General features: G+C 40.8%; 1 protein-coding gene and 1 long non-coding RNA gene across 3 annotated transcripts in view; both read left to right on the top strand.

Moving 5' to 3' along the window:
* LOC135071720 (uncharacterized) overlaps positions 1 to 24,761 on the top strand; it is a 178,870-nt gene that overhangs the window by 72,412 nt on the left and 81,697 nt on the right. The gene's annotated exons all lie outside the window — the stretch shown is intronic.
* On the top strand, positions 1,430 to 4,805 carry LOC135071723 (uncharacterized). 2 transcript variants are annotated; one of them, XR_010257314.1, is made up of 4 exons: positions 1,430 to 1,749; positions 3,029 to 3,243; positions 3,421 to 3,648; positions 4,408 to 4,805. It is a non-coding gene; the product is annotated as an uncharacterized LOC135071723 (long non-coding RNA). The 2 variants fall into 2 exon arrangements; XR_010257315.1 differs by lacking the exon at positions 1,430 to 1,749 and adding an exon at positions 2,743 to 2,831.

Genomic DNA, 24,761 nt, shown 5'->3' with positions numbered 1-24,761 from the left:
TTCCGTTAAGTTTACTTTATGGCCAACTAAAGGACTTTTGCCGTCTCCATGGACAAACTCGAAGTATGATAACTACAGTCATTGTCAAAATTTTGCACTGCCATTGCCGCTGGATACCATATATCGCTACTATATTCATAGATAATAGACTTTCAGTTAATCGTCAAAATTGACATTGTTTTTTAAATAACAACAAATGGTATGAATTTTTAAATGTGATATTTTTATAAAGGTAAGTCCCCAAAACAACATTTGATAGCCTATTTTCTTTCGTTGGCATCTAAGTTCCTGTTTTCTACATATATGTTACTACTACCTATTGGATAAGTAACTAAGAACTTTGTCGTTTATTCCATGTGAACAAAATCCCTAAAAGCCCATTTGTAATAATATTCTTACTAAACACTGCTGAAAAAGGACTAAACTTCTGAGCTATGAACGTATAATCCAGTAGCATTAAGCAGGTAGGTACGTATAGCGACGTTGGAACTTGATATAGAAGTTAGCTGTTTTATATTTTTTTTCACAGCAGAAATCTTTATCTTTGTTCTTAATATCTGATCGTACGTATTGTCTTTTAAAATATTACATTTGCCTAAATAAAAATAACCGACCTGCTGCTTATGTAAATTATAATTATTTATAACCCTACTTACAATGCATAACAATCATAATTAGGTATTATAACCCTACTTAACAATGCATAACAATCATAAGATAGTTTGGCGTATAAGTAGGTAGGTAGGTACTATCTAGGCCGAAGGTGGAAGCGATCGACCCGGAAATATTCTCAACCATCTCAATTATCATAATATGTATTTAGAACAGTCCCTCCTTACCAATGATATTATAGATAATACCATTGCTCCTTACCATCAATGCAATCGAGCAGACAAAGGACATTGATAAAAATCGCCCTAAGATTTTCAAAGACTTAGTATGTACCATAATTTTATGTATATTTTATTTATTTACTTGCAAGTGTCCAAACCTATCGGACAAGTTGCAGTTCGAAAAAATATTTTAAAAGTATTTAAACGAAATCAAAGTCACCGACATATTGACAGAGCAGAGACAGAGATGCGCTTTTTTAATTCGATTTAAGTAAATAATGGTATGATCGATTAGACTAGAGTCTAATCATTAGACCTTTAGACGGGCGCAGATCCGCCGCGCCCGCAGCGCTTCAGTGGATTATTGCATTTTATGTATATTTAATCACATTTATTTACCTACATTTACATATTTACTCTTTTCTTTAAGTGTAGACACTGTTTATGTATAAGTCCACTATTGCATGCCGTTGTAATATTGATTGTCTTCCAGTGTATGTCTTGTTGGTTGTCCTATTAAATAAATAAAATAAATATTTATAGCAACACAATGTTTAAAAATAAAATTTTTCAAAAACGATCAATTTAATCGATTATGTCTATTCTAAATGGACATCCCTATTTGTTAGTCAAATTGTCATTCACTCGCATCACCTTTTCTCTCTCACTCACTCTTGCTGTGTTGCTGTCTTGCTTGATCCTTCTTTGTGATTCGTTTGTGTTTTAGCTTTTATTTTCGGAACTTTATTAACTACAAACTTGGCTATTCAAACGGACTCTGATTGATTGCAATAACGACATACTCAGCCTGGGATTTACTGTTTTTGTGTGGCTCGGCCAAGGCTCGGCTGGTGGTTCTATGGTGTTAGAAAATGAGCAACTTAATTATACACAACAATGGGCAGCACCTCGATCGGTAAGTACCTACATTTTGCTCTGCAATCTTATGAATAAGTACTAGCAGGCCTCCGTCACTCGCCTATGCCGGCCGAGATAATTACCTACAGCGCGCGACAACTTCAAGTTGCAAATCAGTCAGGGCCGCCACGCGCTTGTGAGCACACGCGTATTTCTATACACGCTCGCGGTCGATCATCGTCGCAATCAAGGTTTATTGTTCCAACAGCACTGTTATTCTTCTTTAAAGGAAAATCGTAATAGTTAGGAATGATAATTAACTGTAGTGATTTAAATAATTTAAAAAACTACACTTTTTAAATAATTTTGAAATACTTATGACAAAAAACTGTAGCACAAAAATTATTTTAGCTAATAAAACATTAAGCTTACTTCACCGTGTCTATTTTCCGACACTACACCTTTTAAAACTGTTTGTCCAATTTCGAATTATCGCAACACTGAAGTTTATTAATAGGTACTTTAGATAAGGTACGATTATACAAACACCACTAGATTAAAGTTTACCAATCGTAAATACAATAAATGCTTCTTAAAATTAAGTTTTTATTTATTTTACTTTGCTTAAACAACCCTGACGCTTGAGCTGTGAGGTAGATCAATTCTGAACACAAAAAAATTGCGCTCTTGTGAGCGTAGTAGTAAGGTGCGATTTCGAATGCACCATATGCGTTGGATATTTTGCATTATTATTATTACCGTTAAAATGCCGGCATCTGATCCTACACAAAGAAGTGCAATTTCTGTTGCTACTATTATGTATTCTGTGGTACTAGCCTTGCCAAACTTCTGAATTGCCATTCTCATGGCGGGTTGTCTTGAAATGAATGTTCCGCTATTATCTGTGGTTCAACCCTGGACAGTGTGGACAGCCAGGCCCGATTCGATTGTAAGAAACTAGTCGATGGTACAGCGCAATGGAGGCATGAGCGAAACAACAATTATGTTGACAATCCAGCTGGTTTTGGTGTAAATCTAAGGAATTATTTACTTTGACACTATCTCCCTGCTCTCAATGAAAGCTTGTTTTGTTTTGTTTTTTGGAACTAAGACTACTAGATTATTATTTTTTGTAACTAAGTTTGTAACACGTCATAATTAATTATTATAACAACAATGCTTATTTACCAAAGCTGTTTAACCCTACCCTCTGACCCAAAATTCTACTAACAGCACATAATATTGAATTATCATTTTTTTATGGTTTGCGGCTCAATTTATTCAACGCACAGGAGTATGTGTGGCATGGCATGCAATGAATCTATTTATTTTTACAGGTTACAGCTCATGATCTTATATGCACAACATGTTGGACCCAAGCCCAAGATACAACACAAATGCATCTACTTCAAATCTTAGCAGAAAATGTGTGCTTTGCAGTAGAACACTAGAGCCTAGAACACGTTCACATCAGCTCATGTCCCTGAGAACTAACACTCAACATCATATTAACATCAGGAACATAATTGTGGAACGACTAACTCCATTAGAGGTAATGCACGCTAAAGTCCTTATTTAATAAAATGTTATTGGCTATACAATCAGTCTAATTCTTGTAAAGTTATTGGTTTCTGTAAATTAATACTAAAATAAAATAATTTAAGTGCAGGACATTAAAAAACTGATAATTTTTTTAAACTTATTTCTAATTATTATTATTTTTAAACAGGTTACTGCAAATGACTACATCTGTGGGGCTTGTCACTCATTATTGCAAAGAGATACCACACCTACTTCACAAGACTCTCCAGATATGCCAACCGGTGCCCCGGTAGGTCACCAACAAGTTTGTGTTGGATGTGGTTGTTCATTATTGCGAACTTGAAGTCATTGTTTGGATACAGAGAATAATCAAGATATATTAAACATTGTTCGAAATTGGATTCAACCCAGAGAGGTAAGAGCCCTGCCAGTTTTATAATACATAAAAATAATTATGCCGGTTTATTATAATAATAAAAAAGGTTTTTTCCGAATCAGCCTTCCCATCCTTCAACTCCTTCCATTGCTTTCAATCTGCCACTACTCTCATCCATACAGGTTATACAGGGTGGAAACGATAAGTGATCTCACTCGATTATTTCTAAACTACACAAGATATCGAAAAACTGGTTACTCATCCTGAAAGTGCTTCACGAGCTCTTTCTAACGGTATCAGTAACTAGTTACAGAATTAACTGGATCTATCCGAAAATTCAATGTTTTCAGCCTCCATACTAAATGTATGCCAGCCACACAATATTAAAAGTGTTATAGATCACTTATCGTTTCCACCCTGTATAGTACAAATAGACTTATATTATTAAAATATTGCAATATTATTACTTACATAATATTAAACATAATTTTTACTATTATAAAGCCAGTTAAAAATTCCCTGAGCCAAATAAACTCAGTAAAGTTTTATTTATACTTCCTGCATAACAACAGACTACTCTTTTAAACTACCACTATTCTCACTCTCAATCCTCGTTCCTCATTCATCCCTTTCGTTTCCTCCATAGACCAATCATTCCTCATCATTCAGCGTTCAAATCATAAATTATCTTTCATCACTCATCTTACTATTCCGTTACACACAAAAGTCGTTAATCCTATATAAATATTGCTCTTCTTATTGTTGAACTGTGAATCTGATGTTTTATTTTATTTTCAGATTCGTCCTTCAGATCTTCTTTGCCATAGATACTATCAGAGAGCACGAATTACTACAGTTGGTGCTTATTTAATGAAGCTGAGGACCGGTGATTCAGATGACAGAATAGCTACATTACTTGGCATTTCAAGGAGTACTCTTACAAAATATGTAATGAAAGCACGCAGTATGATGGAGGAACATTTCGTACCAGCACATTTAGGGTTACAACATATTAGTAGAGAGGAAGTAGCCCAAAGAAACCTTTATGTTCCAGTCTCTTTCGGGAAGCCAGGAAACGATTTACCACAAAGAAAGGCTATTGTCATCATGGATGGTACATACATACATTTATGTGCAAAAAAGTAGCAATTATGCATACCAAAAAAAAAACTTATTCCCTATACAAATATCCATAGCTGGGCATTAACTCGTTAATCCGTTAATCGTTAATTAACGAAGTTAACATTTTTATTAACGGATTAACTTTTAAGTTAACTTTAAAAAATGTTAACGGACTCGTTAACTTCCGTTAAATTATCCTAAGTCCGTTAATCGTTAATCCGGTACCTACTATTTACCAAAAAGATACAGCAGGCACGCTGAAAAACGCGTTCTGACAAGTACGTTCGGGCTTCCAGAACTTCCAGAACCCAAAACAACAGTTTTTGTAACCAGATCACTAACGACACTTGTTAGTATGTGTGGGACAACTCTAGCAACTGAATTTAAGACCAGTTTTCCTGAACCGATTGAGCTGAAATTTGGTATAGATACTTAGTTACCGCCTCTGTGATCTAGTGGTAAGACCACCTCCTTCAGACGCAGAGGTCCCGGGTTCGATTCCCAGTGGGAGCAGATTTTTCTGTTCGGGTTGGTGGTAGGGCTTGTTCTAAGTCCGCCTGGCTAGCTACCACCATCTTACCTAAATCTGTCCCCATAACCGGCAGTTAGAGGTAAGATAGCCAGTTCCTCCGTGGTTGAGGATTCCGGGTGAAGCTCGCTTCCATCTTCGGCCTGATCATCACTTACCATCAGGTGAGATACAGGCCAAGAGCTTCCTCGTTGTGGACAAAAAAAAGTACGATGACAATGCAATGTTATGGTACCATTGAGCTGGTCTGATGATGGAGTCATGATGTGGCCATAGGAACTCCTAAATGAAACGGCGGCATCGCATCGAATTTGGGTTCGTTGGATTTGTCTTATCGAGCACTTTAGTACTAGATGATGTCCAGGGTCCTGATGATGGAGTCAGGAGGTGGCCATAGGAATTCCTAAACGAAACGGTGGAAACTTATCGAGTTTAAGTTTGCTGGATTTGTCTTTTCGAGCACTTTGGTGCTAAATTGTATTGTAATTGAACCAAGGCTCTGAGATAGAGATACTACTAAAAAGTGTAAAATAAAATTATAATAATTAAAAAACTTTTTTAAAAACAAGCTTTTATTTTGAAATGCAGTTGTACTAAAACGAAAAAAATAATTGTACTTATGCAAGGTTCAAATAATTTCGAAAGCTTGTAGCGCAAATATAAAAGAGGAATAAATTCCATGCGCGATACAAGCTTTCGAAATTATTTGAACCTTGCATTCAATTATTTTTTTCGTTTTATTATCATGTGTTAACGGAATAACGATTAACGTTAACTTGCGTTAAATCTTGCGAAATGTAACGTTTTAACGTTTAACGAAGTTAATCTTTTTATTAACGGTTTAACGATTAACGAAGTTAACTATTTGATTAACGGTGCCCAGCTATGCAAATATCGGAATCTCGTTAAACCATTTATGGTACTTTGTTGTGATGGCGACATCATTGATGTATTGGGCCCATATTTAATAGAAAATGTAGAACATGACCATTAATAAATAATAAGTACCTACATACGTATTTTCATTTATACCTACATAACTGCCTACTTACCCTTGGGTCGGAATAAAGATATTTTTGGATTTAAATGTAAGTAAAATATATTAACTTCTTTTTAAAAAATGTTTGGCTTTTCCGTAGGCATTCCTATTTTTCCAATACGCAAAGTTCTATTTGCTGCTATTCATACGGTTTGACAAAGGGGTTCTTTATCGATCTACGATTTAAAGTGTAATTAAGACGTCTCTCCTACATATCTATACCTACTTATAATAAATCTGTAGAGAGGTCAATTCTGTACATGAAATATAATTTTCAAAATAACTATCAGGGGGTGATACTGATGCCAAAAATGCAATCAGTAAAATTTTTGTCTGTCAGTCTGTCCGTCTGTATGTTCCTTATAGAAACAAAAACTACTCGACGGATTTTAACGAAACTTGGTACAATTATTCTTCATACTCCTGGGCAGGTTATAGTATACTTAGGAATTCTCACGGGAACAGGAATTACCGGGAAAATCCTTTTGTATGAAAAATCTAAACCGCTTAAGTTAGACGCTTTAAATTTCGCACGTAGGTACTTTAGTAAACTAATTCCCACGGGAACGGGAATTCGCATTATTATACATATAATTCTTGACAATAAATAGTTTTATTAGCAACTAGCGGCCGCCCGCGACTTCGTACGCGTGGATCCCGTTTTACCCCCTTCATCTATCTTACGCGGTTTAGATTTTTTCGTTCAAATGTTTTTTCCCGTTCACGTGGGAATTTTGCAATATCCTGTTGTAACTAAGCTTTAAGTTTAATAAGATACCTACATGTCAAATTTCAAGCGTCTAACTTAAGCGGTTTAGATTTTTCATACAAAAGGATTTTCCCGCTAATTCCTGTTCCCGTGGGAATTCCTAAGTATACTATAACCTGCCCAGGAGTATGAAGAATAATTGTACCAAGTTTCGTTAAAATCCGTCGAGTAGGTAGTTTTTGTTTCTATAAGGAACATACAGACAGACAGACAGACAAAAATTTTACTGATTGCATTTTTGGCATCAGTATCACCCCCTGATAGTTATTTTGAAAATATATTTCATGTACAGAGTTGACCTCTCTACAGATTTATTATAAGTACCTATAGAAGATAGAAAATGGAAATGTACTTCTGTTATGCTAATAACCTCAAAATCTGAAGCATTTTTCCTATTGTAACGAATCTCCCGCTTATCCGTGCTTTAAGTATCTACACTAATATTATAAAGAGGAAAACTTTGTTTGTTTGGTTGTAATGAATAGACTCAAAAACTATTGGACCGTTTTTATTAAATTCTTTCACCATTCGAAAGCTACATTATCCACGAGTAACAGGCTAAATTTTATTTTGGAAAATAATAGGGTTCCGTAAAATGTGTAGGTACCTAATGTAGGCCACGCGCGCGAAGCCGCGAGCGAAAAGCTAGTGGAGTATAAGGTGACAATCGTTAAGTAATTTCACATATAAAAATCATTATTTCATTGCTTGGGGGTCTTGGGGCGAACGATGTATGGACGCAGAACAATATCCTTTATTTTCAAATTTAAGCAAAAAGCATTCTGTGGTTATAAAATACCTATGCTTATTTGCACCTAGTTTATCAATCACCATGTTAATTCCATACTTTCTATCCAGTCGACTGCTCTAACGACAAGGGTGGGCAGTCGTTGAGATGACAGCGCGAAAATCGTCGGCATCCACTAATTATGACCCTTATGTACCACTATATTGACAAAGTTCTCCGTCTTCGTACGCGATATTGGAAATTTGGCATCTACCATCGGCTGATCTGACATTAGGCGTAGTCTGGCTTTGATATTCAATTTTCAACTGTATTACCTTGACAATCAGTTCAAAATTGATTACTAGAAAATTATTTGACAGACGATTTCTACTCTCGACAAATGCATTTGAATCAGCCCACAGGATATTGCAAAATTCCCACGGGAACTGGAGTTAGCGGGAAAAAAAAATTGTATGAAAAAATCTAAACCGCTTAAGTTAGACGCTTGAAATTTGGCATGCAAGTATCTTAGTAAACTTCAAAATTAGATACAACAGGATATTGCGAAATTCCCACGGAAACTGGAATTAGCGGGAAAATCCTTTTGTATGAAAAATATAAACTGCTTAAGTTAGACGCTTGGCATGCAGGTATCTTAGTATACTTAACGCTTATTTACGACAGGATATTGCAAAATTCCCACGGAAACGGGAGTTAGCGGGAAAAAACATTTATATGAAAAAATCTAAACCGCGTAAGATAGATGAAAGGGGTAAAACGGATCCAGTCATTCCAGTCCTGAGGCAGTCGCTTTTTTGAGAAGGGGCGAAAGCAGGCAGCCTTGCGGACGCCCGTATGCACCTCGATATCTTCGGAGATGAGGCCGTCGTGAGTCACCGTAAAATAATATTTCCTATAGATCAGGGTTTCCCAATTTTTTTTTTGCCAAGGAACCCTAATTGATTATACTTTTCCTAGCGGAACCCCCGTACTACTCCGCCCGCACGCCCTGCCCCTCCCTTGTGCGTAAACAAGTCGGTGCGAGCGAACAACGTCGGTCACGAAACGTGGGATAATATTTTTTACGGAACCCTTGCGGCCTTTCCACGGAACCCCAGGGTTCCGCGGACCACCATTCGGGAACCGCTGCTATAGATGGCCTTCAGTAGGTCGATGATTTTCGGCGGGACACCAAATGTCAGCGAGTCACGACCATATACTTGCCTACTAGCGTATCAAAGGCTTTTTCAAAGTCTTCAAAGGTTGATAGACTTCCCTTTGCCATTGTGATGCCTGCTCCAAAATGATATGCAAAGTATTGATCTTGTCGATCGGTGCACGAGCGATTCGGGCGGAAGCCGCCTGTTCCCTACGCAAAAGAGGTTGAACGGCCCCCGATAACCTCTCCAAGATAATCTTGCAGAAAACCTTTGACGGTATCAAGAGCAAAGTGATACCTTTCCAATTCCAGTGATACCTTTCTTTGGCACAGTAATTAAAAGTTAGTTCCGATTATGCGATGCTTCAATTGGGAAGCCTAGGCCTTATTTGCCACCTGAATTTTCGCCCCTATAAGGCGCGTTTTTTGAAGCTTCATGGTTTAAGTCATCCTGGTTTAAGGGCATCTACACGTCTAATGGCTGAACGTTACGTGTGGCCTGGTATGAAGAAGGACTGTCGAAATCGGGTTCGTTCTTGCCTCAAGTGTCAACATAGCAAGGTTAGCAGACATACCCGCACACCTGTTGGTGACATTGATCTTCCTTCCGGCATATCCACGTTGATATTATTGGGCGTCTTCCACTTAGCAAAGGGTTCCAGTACTGTTTTACTGCCGTAGGGCTGGTCCATCTGCAACATAACGACCGAGGAAGTTGCTGAAACTCTTACTAGGGAATGGATGGCTCATTTCGGTGTTCCGTCTGTGGTAACAACTAGAGTTTGCAATATCGGATAGTTTTCAATTCCAGAACTGATTTCCGATATTGGGCACTCAACTCCGGAATTCCGGTTCTAGTTCCGGAAATGATTAGCGCCTCTCGACAAACATGTACGAGTACACGTATGTGGCATCCACTTCAGAACCTTGCCCCATCGGTCGTCTGTTCTGCGTACTATGTGCGCTGCCCATTACCACTTTAGCTTGCTAATTCGACAGCTATACAGAAAGGGGTAAATGGGTATATGAGCCGACACTAGCCCATGTTAACGTGGGCATATAAATGATATGGTGAAGTCAGAAATTTGATGTCATCATTTTATCCGATTTGTATGAAAATTAAAATAATTAAAATGAAGATATCAATTTTCTCACTTCACTCGGCTCAATTATACAAATTTACCTAACACCCTGTATGTCAGGTGACTTTAGTTCGTTTACGAATCTCCTCATTTCTGGTTCGATCTCGAAAAGAAACTGAGCATAGCACTCTCCTTTGAGCTTATTATAAGGTCTACAGTGAAAAGCCACGTTTCCGAACCGTATGTCATCACTACTAGTAACACACACTGATTGTAAACTTTCGTCTTTAGGCACTGAGGTGTTTTGGTCGAAAATATATTATGACGTAGTTTCCCGAAAGCTGCCCAGTCGAGTTCAATTCGATGTATTATTACATCTCCCTGCCTCACAGTCACAGCTCGCTGCAGAGGAATCGCTCTCGTGCTCAGCCAGGCTTAAAGACCTTATAGCCTGAACGCCAGGCATATTGGCAAGTTAGACTCTTCGGTCTTCTGTATAACCTGCCGTAGTGTTTTGCCGTAACTTTTGTTCCATGCCTCTGGCATTATTCCCTGAAGTAAGACGGAGTTATAGTCTCTGAAGGACTTTCAGTATCGGTTTATGACCCGCCGCATTCAAAAAGCTTCAGGCTAAGCAATGTAGTAGTACAGGAGGGTGAAGAAGGGCAGCCATAGTAGATAACACAGAGTTATTCAGGAGAGTGCAAATAAGAGTTGCAGCAACCGTAATTAAGGATCGGCTGGGACGAACAAGGATAGGCGAATCCAATTTGCGAGGCTTGACAGGGATGCGTTGGTTAAGGTGGCCCTTTATAAGGCTTGGGAGCTTGCTGGTAACGAGCTATTGGACGTAGAGAGGGTTATTAATTATATGTACATTTTCTACTTTGTCTAAGATAAGCACGAGAACGATTTGTCCAAAACATATGAATGTGGTCATATTCAATGCAGGATTAAGTGCCCTTCAACCTTCATGAAGACCACTTTTCGATAGGGTAAGTCCTTCACTCGGTATAAGTGGAAAACCGAAAAAACGCCCCTTTCGGGGGCCCTCATCACTTAAGCACAAGCACAACCCCGTCGAAGTCTAAAACCTAGGAGAGTCTTTATGGGCAACAAATGAAGCCATTAAAAACGTAATAAAATCTTTTGTAAGAATTATTTCCGATTTGATTCATTTTTGTGTTTAACTCTACTGGCCTATTATTAGTAACTAGCGGCCGCCTCGTACGCGTGGCTCCCGTTTTACCCCCTTCAGCTATCTAACGCGGTTTAGATTTTTTCATACAAAAGTTTTTTAAGAGTTTTTTCAAACTTACTATGATTGTATACCTCTAAGTCTGAACTGAGTTACGAGCATTAGAAGTTGATAATTTTACATACTAGATTTGCTTTCTGCGCTCAAGTTTTGTAAGAAATTGCAACAAAATAGTGACATTGTATGTGTAAACAAACAATACCATCCATTATAGGCTCCAGCCATCAGTGTGAAGCAGAATCAGCGCAATAAAAAAGACGCCAATTTCCGGCATTGTCTTTTCTTACAAAACTTGTGCGCAGAAAGCAAATCTAGTATGTAAAATCATCAACTTCTAATGCTCGTAACTCAGTTCAGACTGAGTATAGAGGTATACATGTCATAGTAAGTTTGGTTTATTACACTATTTTGTAACCAAAAAACATAGTTTGGTTGATGGCCGCGCGAAAAAAAAAGACGCCAATTTCCGGCATTGTCTTTTACTAAGGTACCTGCATGCCAAATGTCAGGCGTCTAACTTAAGCGGTTTAGATTTTTCACACAAAAGGATTTTCCTGATAATTCCCGGTCCCTTGTGAATTTCGGGAATTTCATGTTGTAACTGAGCTTTAAGTTTATTAAGGTACTTACATGCCAAATTTCAAGCATCTAACTTAAGCGGTTTAGATTTTTCATACAAAAGGATTTTCCCGCGAATTCCCGTTCCCGTGGGAATTTTGGGAATTGCATGTTGTAACTAAGCTTTAAGTTTACTAAGGTACCTACACACCAAATTTCAAGCGTCTAACTTAAGCGGTTTAGATTTTTCATACAAATGTTTTTCCCGCTAACTCCCTTTCCCGTGGGAATTTTGCAATATCCTGTTGTAACTAAGGTACCTACATGCCAAATTTCAAGCGTCAAACTTAAGCAGTTTAGATTTTTCATACAAAAGGATTTTCCCGCTAATTCTTGTTCCCGGTATACTATCACCTGCCCAGAAGTATCCGTCGAGTAGTTTTTGTTTCTATAAGGAACATACAGACGGACAGACAGACCGACAGACAGACAGGCAAAAATTTTACTGATTGCATTTTTGGCATCAGTATCGATCACTAATCACCCCCTGATAGTTATTTTGAAAATATGTATATTTCATGTACAGAATTGACCTCTCTACAGATTTATTAAAAGTAGGTATAGACATAAAGTGAAAAACTTCCTTATTTAAGGACCTATTTTGAAAACTTTTTTTTTTTTTTTTTTTTTTTTTTTTTTTTTTTTTTTTTTTTTTTTTTTTTTGAAGGGACGCGCGCTGGTAGCTTGAGGAGCTTTTCCAGCTTCACCGGGCAGAGTGGCGAGTACAGAAGGTACTCTAGCCGTTTGGCGATCGTCGGTGCGCGTGCCGACAAGGCCGAGTGTGGGCTTCGCGAAGCGAAGCCCAGGCTCGTCCGCGTCGGTCGCAGACCGACGTTCGCGATCGGGCCGTATCGAGCGCATAAGGCGCCCGATCAGTGGCGAACCCAACAAGAGGGTTGCCCACCGCGGTGTTGGACCAAAGTCCAGCCTACGGCGGGCTCACTCTAGTGGGCCCGATCGAGGGGACTACGGACGCGGCCTGAGGGCGCCACGGTAGGCTCGGACCTCGGCTCAGGCCGTGTCCGGGGGACGGATAGGGGAGAACCGGCCCGGTACATGTCTGTACCGTCCGAAATGGAAAGCAGGGCCTCGTACTCGCCGGCGAGTACGGTGTAACGAGCTACTGTGTTGTGGAGTAGTTGGCGTGCTTAAGGCAGTGATGTCTGTGTTCAGAAATTCGGTAATAGGATCGTCCGGGTCGTCTAGGACATGCCTAGGTCGTCGGTATTGGGCAGCGACATCTTTCTGGGGTGTATACGTGGCGGCGCTAACGATAAGAGGGTTCTTGTGGTTGATCGCTTTATCAAAGTAGCGGCGAGAGGCTTCTTTCATAAAGTGATCAATCGATGGGATCTCGAAATCTCTATGGAGATTCGTATTACGCACGAACCACGGGGCATCCGCGGCTCGGCGTAAGAATTTGTTTTGGAGGGTCTGGAATTTCTTAAGGTCTGTGCAGGAAGTGTGAGCAAACACCGGACTGGCGTAAGTCAACACTGGACGGATGCAGGTTTTGTAAATTGTCAACTTATTTCTAAGTGACAATTTACTTTTCCTTCCAACTAGGTGGTAGAGTCGGTGGATGTAGTGGTTCGCACGGCTCAAGACGCGTCTGAGGTGCGGAGCGAACGATAATCTCTGGTCGAGAGTGACACCTAAGTACTTGGCCTCACTTTTCCAAGGAATAGTTTGGTCAAATAAGGTGAGATGGGTGGGGACATTAGGACGAGTGCGAACCGGAGGACGTTTCGCAGACAAAGCCCTAGAAAAGTACACTGCTGCACTTTTTTCGGGATTTACCTCGATACGCCACTTCCTGAACCATTCGCCTAATTGTGTGACTGCGCGTTGGAGCGCCAAGATGACGTAATTGCGATTACGTCCGGACTTGTAGAGTGCGGTGTCGTCCGCAAAGAGGGCTAAATCCGTATTCGGATATTTGGGGATGTCATTGACGTACAATGAAAAGAGGATGGGCGAGAGCACGGAGCCCTGGGGGACTCCGGCTCTTATGGGGCGGGGGGAGGAGAGGGAGCCATCTACTCGGTAACGAAAGGTGCGATTCGATAAAAAGTCACGTAAGATGTGCACGAGACTGTCCGGCACACCGAGTTCGTAAAGCTTGTAAATCAAGCCATTGTGCCAGACTTTATCGAATGCCTTCGCTACGTCGAAGAATAGCACTCCTGTCCCTACGGGTGGCTTAGCAGTGAGGCCGCTAAGTATGTGCTCCGTTAAGCGGTGCACCTGTTGTACGCAGGAATGTGAGGCGCGGAAGCCAAACTGTTCGTTTATTAAGAGATTATTAGAAAAAACATAATCTCTTAATCGAGAGACAATTATACGTTCGTATAACTTACCCATGGTCTTTAAGAGACTGATAGGTCTGTAGCTTGTGGGGTCAGCCAGTTTCTTACCGGGCTTCGGGATGCCAATGACTTCTGCCTCTTTCCACGCGTCGGGAAAGATGCAGTGAGACATGGCCGCGTTGAAAATAGCAACCAAGAGGTATACTAGGGGGGCGGGCAGGGCGCGTAAGACTCTATTAGAGATACGGTCCGGGCCGGGGGCTTTGTTGGGACGGAAACCTTTGATTATCGTTCGCACCTCGTCGACGTTGGTCGGGTCTAGGGTTGTGGTCGGAGGGAGGGCGGCTCTACGTTCGACTTCGCTGTCCACCATGCGGAGGTGGGCAGAGTCTACTGGGAGGGTACTGGGGGAGCACTGTGCTTCTAGACTGTCGGCTAGACATTCGGCTTTGGCGTCGTCGTCAAACGCAAGCGTTTGATCGGGACGTAAAAGCGGTGGCGTGGACGCTACGGTGTCAGACTTAAAGGCTCTCGTCAACTTCCAATAGGCTTGGTGAGATGGCGAGATTTCTTTAAGTAGATCATCCCACTGATTGTTACGGAGTTCCGCGATACGAGCCTTGACAGCGCGCTGTAGGGAACGTAGGCGGACTCTGTTTTCCTCGGTTGGATAAGCGTCATAATCGCGAGTGGCTGCGTTCTTTGCCCTCAATAGTTCTCGCGCGTCGTCCGGCAACCTGAGACGGTGGTTAGCCATCGCAGGCACTTGCCTAGACGAGTCGCCGATGGCGACCGAGATGTGACTAGTGAGCGCATCGATCGCGTGAATAGTTTCGTGAGGCGAAACTATATCGTCGGGGATTGAGGACAGTTGTGGGCTCTGACAGTTCCCAAGTTTTACCTTGAGTTTGTCCCAGTCCACAATTGTCTTCATAGTGGGTGTAGACTCAGGAGAGCCTAGTTGTAGTACGACCGGGCGATGGTCAGAAGTGAGCGCGTGCATGGTTTCTATAGAGTGTAGGCGGAGGCCTATATTCTTTAGAATTGCCATGTCCAGAATGTCGGGCCGATGCTCGACATTGTAAGGATAGTGAGTGGGCGTCATAGGGACTAAGATGTCAAAGATGAGTTCCTCAGAGAGTTCGCTTAACATGTTGCCATTGGCAGTGGATGTTACGCAACCCCAATGAGTGTGTTTGCTATTAAAGTCGCCGCCAAGAATGACTGCACTATTCATAGCAAAGAGGGCCTGAAAGTCGCTCCTTAAGGGAGTCTTGTTCGGGGAGAGGTAAACCGAGCCGATGAGGATGGGCTCGTGTCCAGTCATGGCTAGCCGACAGAGTGAGACTTCTAGGTTAGAGAGAGAAGGGGGATCGACTAAAGCACAGTGCAGAGAACGCTTATAATAAATAAGCGTGCCGCCGCCACGTGTGGGCCTATCGTGTCTAATGATATTGTAGTTCGCTATCCTAGGATTGCGAATAGAGGGTGTTAGGAGGGTCTCTTGAACCAGAAAGATGTCGACCTGGTGGTCGGTAAGGAACTGAGTAACCTCGTCCTTCTGCTGTCTAAGACCGTTAGCGTTGAAAAATGCTAAGGTAATTGACCGGGGTTTGATCCTAGCGGTGGGGTTAGCCATTACGGAGCGTGGAAAGAGGAGATAGCGTAGCAAAAGTCTACGTGTTCGGCGAGGATAGATAACCTATCCATGATGTTGCCTTCGCCATTAGTCGCGCCAGGCCTCCGTCACTCACCTATGCCGGCCGAGATAATTACCTACAGCGCGCGACAACTTCAAGTTGCAAATCAGTCAGGACCGCCACGCGCCTGTGAGCACACGCGTATTTCTATACACGCTCGGTCGATCATCGTCACAATCAAGGTTTATTGTTCCAACAGCACTGTTATCCTTCTTTAATGTAAAATCGTAGTATTTAGGAATAATAATTAACTGTACTAATTTAAATAATTAAAAAAAAACTACACTTTTTGAATAATTTTGAAATACTTATGACAAAAAACTGTAGCAAAAAAAATATTTTAACTAATATAAACATTAACTTACTTCACCGTGTCTATTTTCCGACACTACACCTTTTAAAACTATTTGTCCAATTTCGAATTATTGCAACACTGAAGTTTATTAATAGGTACTTTAGAGATGGTACGTACGATTATACAAACACCACTAGATTAAAGATTACCAATCGTAAATACAATAAATGCTTCTTAAAATTAAGTTATTATTTATTTTACTTTGCTTATACAACCCTGACGCTTGAGCTGCGAGGTAGATCAATTCTGAACACAAAAAATTTGCGCTCTTGTGAGCGTAGTAGTAAGGTGCGATTTCGAATGCACCATGTGCGTTGGATATTTTGCATTATTATTATTACCGTTAAAATGTCGGCATCTGATCCTACACAAAGGAGTGCAATTTCTGTTGCTACTATTATGTATTCTGTGGTCGCGCGCAGTTTTGCGGCGATCACAAACATCTCGCCGACATTAATTTGGCCAAAGAAGTCTCTGACCAATTTAATGTCAGCCGCAGGTGAATGTGTAGGCTGGGGCTTGGCCTGAGGGGCCGGGACTTTGTGGGCCGGTGCCTTAGGGGCAGGGGGACTAGGGTTAGGCGCCTGATGGGTAGGTGCCTTTGGCGTAGCCTTAGGGGCTGGGTGGGGTTGAGGAGCCTGCTGGGGCGCGGGTGGGGCCACAGCTGTTTGGGCGGGTGCGGGAGTAAGGCTGGCTGCCTGGGTGTAGGCCAGAGGCCTAGCCCAAGCATTGGGCCTATTGGGACGGAGGCTAGGAGCCTCACTTGCTACCGCAAAGTTGCGAGTAGCATTGATCTGCCTGGGGGCAGAGGGGATGGGGGCACGCGGCTGAGTGCGTGGGGCCCGGGGACAACCGCGATAATTCGCAGGATGACCCTGGGTACCACACAGTATGCAGCTCGGTGGTTCGGTGGCTGTGGCCTTGTCACGGACACAGTCGGCTGTGCCGTGATCGCCTAGGCACTTGACGCACCTAGGACGGGCGTGACAATTACGGGCAGCGTGCCCGTAATGTTGACAGCGGTGGCACTGGCCGGGAGCGCCGCGCTTTCGGGGTGGCTCAACTTTGAGCCCGGAGATGAAGCAAACCGATTTCAAGTTGAAAATCGATTTCGCTTCGTCGGAATAGTCCAAGACTACTTGGACAAGGTCAAAAGGTTCACGTGTACGAGTCCTGTACAGACGATGAACCTGTTTGACGGGGTAGTTTTGGGCCTTGAGGTCGGCCAAGATGGAGGCGGAGTCTAGCTCCTTGGGGATGCCACGGATAACAACCCGCAGCTCCCTTTCCTCCTCGCGGGGGAAAGTATGATAACCGATACGGTTCTCATCTAGGAAGCGCGTTAGGGCTCGGTGCTCGTCGGAGGTGGACAAGGACACCTTAATTCCTACGTTGCACGACTTAGCGTGCGAGAAGTTAATGTGACGCTCCTTGAGCGCGCCGGAAATCTTGTTCCAGGACGCCTTGTCCTGGACAAAGACTGGGGGGACTCTGACAGTCCGCCCGGTGCTCGACTGCGAGCCGGATGGCTGGGAAGATTGCGAGGGCTGAGAGAGGCCCGAGTTGGCCTTCAGCGCCTTCGCAGGGGGGGAAGGAGGGGGAGAGGCCGCGGATTTGCGGGTCCTCTTCGGACGACTGACGGTGGTGAAGCCACCGTCATCGGCGTCTGAGACAGAGTCACATTCCATGTCCCTACTGGGGGCATGGGATTGGTGATCTATCACAATGGAGTGCTCGTTCGTGAGCGGGATTGGTAGAGGGGCCGAGTTCGGATCGCACATGGCGTCCTCGGGACATGAAGGGGAAGCAGGCTCCTCATACACAGAGCTTGCGAGGGTCTTTGCCCGTATGTGGGCTTTAAACCCGGAGAGGACCTCCGGGTGAGTGGCCCGGAGGAACTTTAAGAGTTCCTCCGTGTCCATGGCATGGAATTGGGTTTCGCGACGCGTGAATCTACACCGGTTCGCAAGTCGCAACCACCGAGAAGAGCCGGCAAGAAACTCGGTGGTTATAGCGGTGTGTAAGTCCCGCACAGTCGGTGTAAACCGTGCGGGGTGAGTGGGAAAAGTGTGCCCTAACCAATGTAACTACGCCGCAACGTAGCAACGCCGCGACGTAGGGTGAGTACCTACTCCTAGCAGTCCTTCAGGAGGGCCCCGGTCGCAAAAACAACCAGGGATACGCTCCTTCAGGGATGGAAAGTAGGGAGGGGTAGGGGGGGACACGCCCGGCAGTGAAAAGACTGTGAAACCGAGTGTCTCAAGGGCGAGGAGGAACGCCTCACCCTCTCAAACGTGCCTTCCAGGAGGCCAAGGTTCACAGCCTAATATACCGGCGGCGGCAGGAAATTTCAGCGCCTTGAAAAGGCACTGTCGGTCGCTCCCAATCGAACCGAACCGCCTTTAAAAAGGCGTTTAACTACGCTTGTTCGTTATCACCGTTAGGTATCCCAAGCGCAGCCGCGGGCAAGCCACGTAATTGTGACAAAACACCACAGAAACAAGACTCGCAGAGCGAGGGCGATAAGCTCGAGGAACTCGGAGCGCAGCGCATGCGAGCGGGCGGGCGAGGCGGAGCGCACGTCCGTACCGTGCGAGCGATGCGAAGCGAATGACTGAGCGAGACAACGGGCACGCGCCGTATTTATGTGGCGTAGATTTCAGCTGCAGCGGCCTACCTACACTAGCGAGCTATGCGATGCGTTCGCAGTTTTATTTTGACGACCCACTAATTGGAATACATTTTTGATAATATAAGAACCCTGGTTTTGGAAATAAATATCTCAGTCTTATTACGGCATCCGAGTTTTACTTAACACCTACCTACAACTACTTAGTACAACACACTAAAAGGCCAATAGGATCAGTAAAATCAGTTAAAATGACATTCAAGTTATTCGAGTTCCAGGTTTATGATATAGGTCATAAAAACTTATGACAATATTGGCTCTCTGCCAGTCCTCTGCACGAACGATTAGTCCCATGCTGACTTATAGTCTATGGCAAACAATTTATAAGTATTCCTTTGGCCTATTCAATCATTGCGAAACTGCGAAATTTTCAGAGATGGGAAATTCAATATCGTTGGGAACGCGATATTCAAAGCGTTATTGACGATTCTCATTAATTGTATTGATGTGTGGTGTTCATGAAATTTGGAGTACGAGTAGTTATTCCATGAACTGCTTTGACATTTGATATGACTATCATTTATTTGTGAATAATGTTGTATTTAAGTTAAAGGGTGTCAATAACATCTTAATGTAGGTATTCTGCTTTGAACTGAATCTCTATAAAAGTTGAGAGTAATTGACACGAAAAATAAAAACTTTTACGAGTGATGTTACAATAGAATAGAAATCTTTTTTTTTTATAGCACATAAAACCAAAACTAAGACAGCCTACTCTGAAGGCCGGCCGTAGAGAGGCTTACTTACTAAACTAAACTGAACTTATTATTAATCTTTAGAAAAAAATATTAATATTATCTACTTTTAAATACTAAGGCTGGGTTGCACCATCATACTTTAACTTTGACAAACGTCAAAAATCTGTCTAACTCCATAAAAAAGCACTGGTTGTCGTTATAGTCACGGTCAAAGTTAGGTGGTGCAACTCAGCCTTAATGTTATGACCATTACTTAACTATTCTAAACATGAACGTCCGTGATTGAGTTGTTACTCTAATGTAGTATCTATAGTATCCATCAAGATTCAGCTACAATTTTGACAACGATACCTACGACTTTGCCAATACTTCCCTTATTGCCTTAAGAATAAAGTCTCAATTTAATCGGAAACTGTTTCGCGGTCGCCCGTTACGGCCGGCAGTAAAACCTCCTGTTCGAAAACAGAAATGTTATAAATAGTGTTGTAAAGATGAATTCAAGTATATCAATTTTATATCGATAAGGAGCTTAGAGGAATGCATAAGGTTCTGTTTTTTTTTTTTAATTTTATGGTTTAAGTGCCACATAAGTAAGAGTTGCCACTCTCACTTGTTGAGGATGCTTATTTAACCGAAAAACATATTTCTTTAGTTTTCGTTACACAAATAGTGTCCATATTATCTTCAACAGTAAGAATAGAAACTCTACCCACGAGTATCCTTTGAGCTAATTAAAATATAATTCAAACGTGAATTATTGCAAAAATGTGGTAGCGAACTAGTGACTCAGCTAAATAGCAATCTCCATATTATTTATTTTTTATAATAAAATCTGCCTCTGAGGCTTCCACCCACTTGCAAGTACTCATAATTTTATTGTCATGCATAGGAAGTACCTTAATAATATTTGTATCAGTCGAAGGTAGCACCTTTTCAAACTATTCATCAACATCATTTCAGCCATAGGACGTCCACTGCTGAACATAGGCCTCCTCCAATGATTTCCATAATGGCCGGTTGGTGGCGGCCTGCATCCAGCGCCTTCCTGCTACCTTTATGAGGTCGTCAATCCGTTTCAAACTATTATTATAGGTAAACTCGATACTAACTTTCATCCCGGCAACCCTGTTTCCGAAAGCAACTTTACACTTTACGATCGCGCGGGTCTATTAAAGGGCTCTCGGGAAGTGTTTTTTACGATTCAAGGTTATTTTTGTTGCTCTATTATTTTCTTGAGTTAAATCCGACACTGAAAGCCTCAAATATCGTTCCCTTTATCACAAATTCGACTATAATTTGAGAGAAGTGTTGAATGCTAAGTGAGCGAATAAATTACACAAACCAGAGGGCGTGCTTTACAAGATTTGAAACTTTGGCGTTCCTCTGTCGTTGTAATATTTTCCACGGATAAAAATATCCACCAGCTCTCCACCGATAAGTTTTTAAGTACTTGCAAATGTAGGTCATACTCCAATATCATTAGTACGTGCTCTGTAAGAGATATCAAAAAGAAAACTGCATGGAGGTGGAACGTGACTGGAACGCCACAGGCCCTCATATTCCGACGGGCACCAAGCCAATGCAGTTTTGTTTAGGTGTAATGCCTTCAGTATGATAAGAATTCAAATAAGTTGAGAATAAACGCCAAGCATTTCTAGCAAACGGTTGAAATGCTTGTCGCTGACCAATTTTCTAGCAAAATACGTGAAAATAGTAGCATAATGTAGCACAACAAAATAATGCAACGTACCATTTCAACTTAGTAGACTACAAAATAAAGTGCGTAGCATCACAGAATATTACAGCACTCGTAGTCACTACGTGTAGCACGTGGAGTTTTCGTAGTCCTTCAAAACTCGTAGCAGTGTGTAACACTGAGCATCACATAAATAGGCAATATCTTACTACAAATCATGTAACACTGATGTTGCCGTGCAGTTAGGTAATAGAAAACTGCATTTTCCCATATTCTCCATCGAAAGCCTGTCCAGCCGTCAACCGGCCGCTTCACACCCGCTCCATTAAGCGGTTACCGTCATAATTGAATTAGCGCGGAAGAGGCGCGGACACAAAGCGCTGTTCGCATCCTTCGCAATCCGATTACTCTCGCGGATTTGAACCTGTGACCTGGATCGTGGCACGGAAGGAAGAACATTATATGAAGGATTCTAAAATTGTAAAAAAATTGTTACGATAAAACTTAGCTAATATAATTTTAGATACTTGCGTTTTTTGCTTTTTTCTTTTCACTTTTTGTGCGAATTCTAACGCCAAGTACCTATAATAGAATAGGCTTTAGTTTTTGCTCAGAAACAAATAAAACAATAAACAAAGTTTTAACCAACTTTTTTCCTCTTCATGAAATGAATGAAGTATTGATGACAAACCATGAAAATCATTAATTGCTACGAAATATTACCTACTTAATACTATTTTAATTTGTTAATTAAGCGCCAAATAGTTCCAATTTCCACACTATTCTGGAATTCATTTCAAATGTTAATTAAACCGCTATTTTAGACATAAACAGATTCACAAAAGAGCAGAAATTAATTCCAAATAATTACGAGAATGATCGTTGATTGAATGCGCATTGTGGGTGAACCTCGTAAGCGGATAACGAATAACGTTACCGCTAAATACCAGTATTGCAGTTCAGCGCTAAAGGATTAACGCTATCAGATAATTGATCTGCATATTAATAAGTTTTTGGTAAATCAATTGTTATTCCGAAGCGGCCAACTGTTGTACGCTTAATTACAATTTTAGTGAAATGAGGTTATGGGATTCTAATAGTTTATGGTAGTGTAGCTATGGCAGAAAAGCTTTGGAAGACTGGGAAATGACGTATTCAGATAATATTTTTCCTATGAGGTGTTGATGGAAACCTTATGCTCAGAAAGATAGAACTTTAAGCATTGAATAAAAGACCGACTATATAAAAAGACCGATAGAAAAAGTACAGTCGACAGCACATCAAGCTATACATTTTCGTTGCAAACTCGCCCCTATCGCAACTACGTAAGATACCGCAGTGTTTACGTTGACGTGCTGTCGACCGTACTATCATAAATCGGTAGTATCTTTTTCGAAGTTTCACAATATTTACATTGATGTGAGCTAGGCATGCAGTTATAAGTTATAACATTCCACACATTTTGTTTTTATCCATAAGCTTCACTTCTACTTAAGTTAATTTCATGTATTAAATACTTTTATCCATAAAAAAGCAGGTCCACAATTTCACTCCAGTTCAAGTTTACGACACAAAAAATGCTATTTATATTCAAAGAACCGCCTAAAACGGACCTGACCTATTTTATACAAATAAATAGCAACATCAACCCAAAGTAACTTTCTTAAATAGTAAACCAAGATCTTTTGCCTTACATCCTACTAACAAAAAACTTAGTGAAATCACTGAGTTTAGGAGGGACCGGAAGATTTCATAAAAATGAGATTAGCTAACAAACTCGCTGAGAAAAAAGTTTCCTTTTAAACTAAGTCCGCTTTAACAAAATTTCCTGTAAGACATTCCTTTGGTGAATGCAAGCAAAGATTAGTAGAAAACAGCTATTTCTGGAAGGTAAGGATTTATTTCTGCTTCTTGTTGATGTTTGTGTTGTGTGTAATTTTTTATAATATTTCATTCAATTTTCAAATTCAAAATTCAAATTCAAAATATTTATTGCTTACTAAGTGACAATTTGTAATGGTGTAAATTACATAATATACAGGAGCTTAAAAACTTAGTTACCTGAGTGGTATCGCAATAGAGTAGGTGGCTATTTAAACATTAATGGTATTAATATTCATTAACTATAATAAGTAATATTATTATTAAACAACTTATAAGATAACTACAATCTAAGTAGGATCAAGGTTGATAACTAATTGACTATAGTAGGTAGTTGGTTACTATAATATTTTTTATGGTCTATTGTTAGGTATTCATTAATTGAATAAAAACATTTGGATATTAAATAGTGCCTAAGGGCTTTAGAGAAGCGTTTAACATTTGGTTCAGTTTTTATATATTCTGGAAGTTTGTTAAATAATTTTACCGACATATAGTAGGGGCTGGTATTTAGCATTTTTATTCTTGATGGGGGTAAGTAAAGTTTATCCTTATGCCTGGTATTTATATTATGCGTGTCCTTGACTTTTGTAAAATTGTGAATATTTTTGTAGGTAAATATACATGTATCATGGATATATATTGATGGTAACGTAAGTAAATTATATTTAATGAAGTAAGGTTTACATGATTGTGTATTGTCTATTTGTGCTATTATTCTGATACATTTCTTTTGCATTATAAAGAGATCAATGAAATTTGTGCTGTTTCCCCAGAGTATGATGCCATATTTTAATTGAGAATAAGCGTAGGCGTAGTATGCTGCTAATGCTGCTTCTGTATGTGTACTGTGCGTTATTTCATAAAGAGCGTAAGTGAATTTGGATAGTTTTGACTTAATATGTTCTATGTGGTTTTTCCAGTTAAGATGCGTGTCTATTACAATGCCGAGAAGTTTGAAAGTATCTACAGATTCTATTTGGTTATTTAAAAAGGTATTATTTATTTTTAATGGATTTTTTTTATATGATCTAAATTGTATTATTTTGGTTTTTGGGAAATTTATTTGGAGATTATGGTCTTGGAGCCAATTTGTTATTTTTTGTAAAGTTTCTGTGAGTAAAGTATTTGCACTTATGATGTTATTGCATTTTATTAAAATTGATATGTCGTCAGCAAAAAGGACTGGTAGGATAACGTCGTTTTTTATAATTTTAGGAAGGTCGTTGATGTAGACTAAGAAGAGTACACATCCTAGGACACTTCCTTGGGGAATGGAACAGGTCATATATTTACTACTCGATTTTGTGGTTATTATTTTGTGTTGTTTATTGTCATAGCTGTCTACTTGTACTATTTGTTGCCTGTTTTGGAGGTAAGATTTGAACCATTGGTAACTTGGACCTCGTACTCCAGATCCGTAGAGTTTTTCTAACAAAATATTGTAATCAACTGTTTCATATGCTTTTGTCATTGTTATGGTGACAAGGAATAGTCCACTCCACGAGTGCACAAGAAAGG

The sequence above is a fragment of the Ostrinia nubilalis genome, chromosome 5 (genome assembly GCF_963855985.1).
Source record: "Ostrinia nubilalis chromosome 5, ilOstNubi1.1, whole genome shotgun sequence".
Classification (NCBI taxonomy): domain Eukaryota; kingdom Metazoa; phylum Arthropoda; class Insecta; order Lepidoptera; family Crambidae; genus Ostrinia; species Ostrinia nubilalis.
The sequence above is the reverse complement of the archived record's forward strand: the minus strand, read 5'-3'. Positions and strand labels throughout refer to the sequence as shown.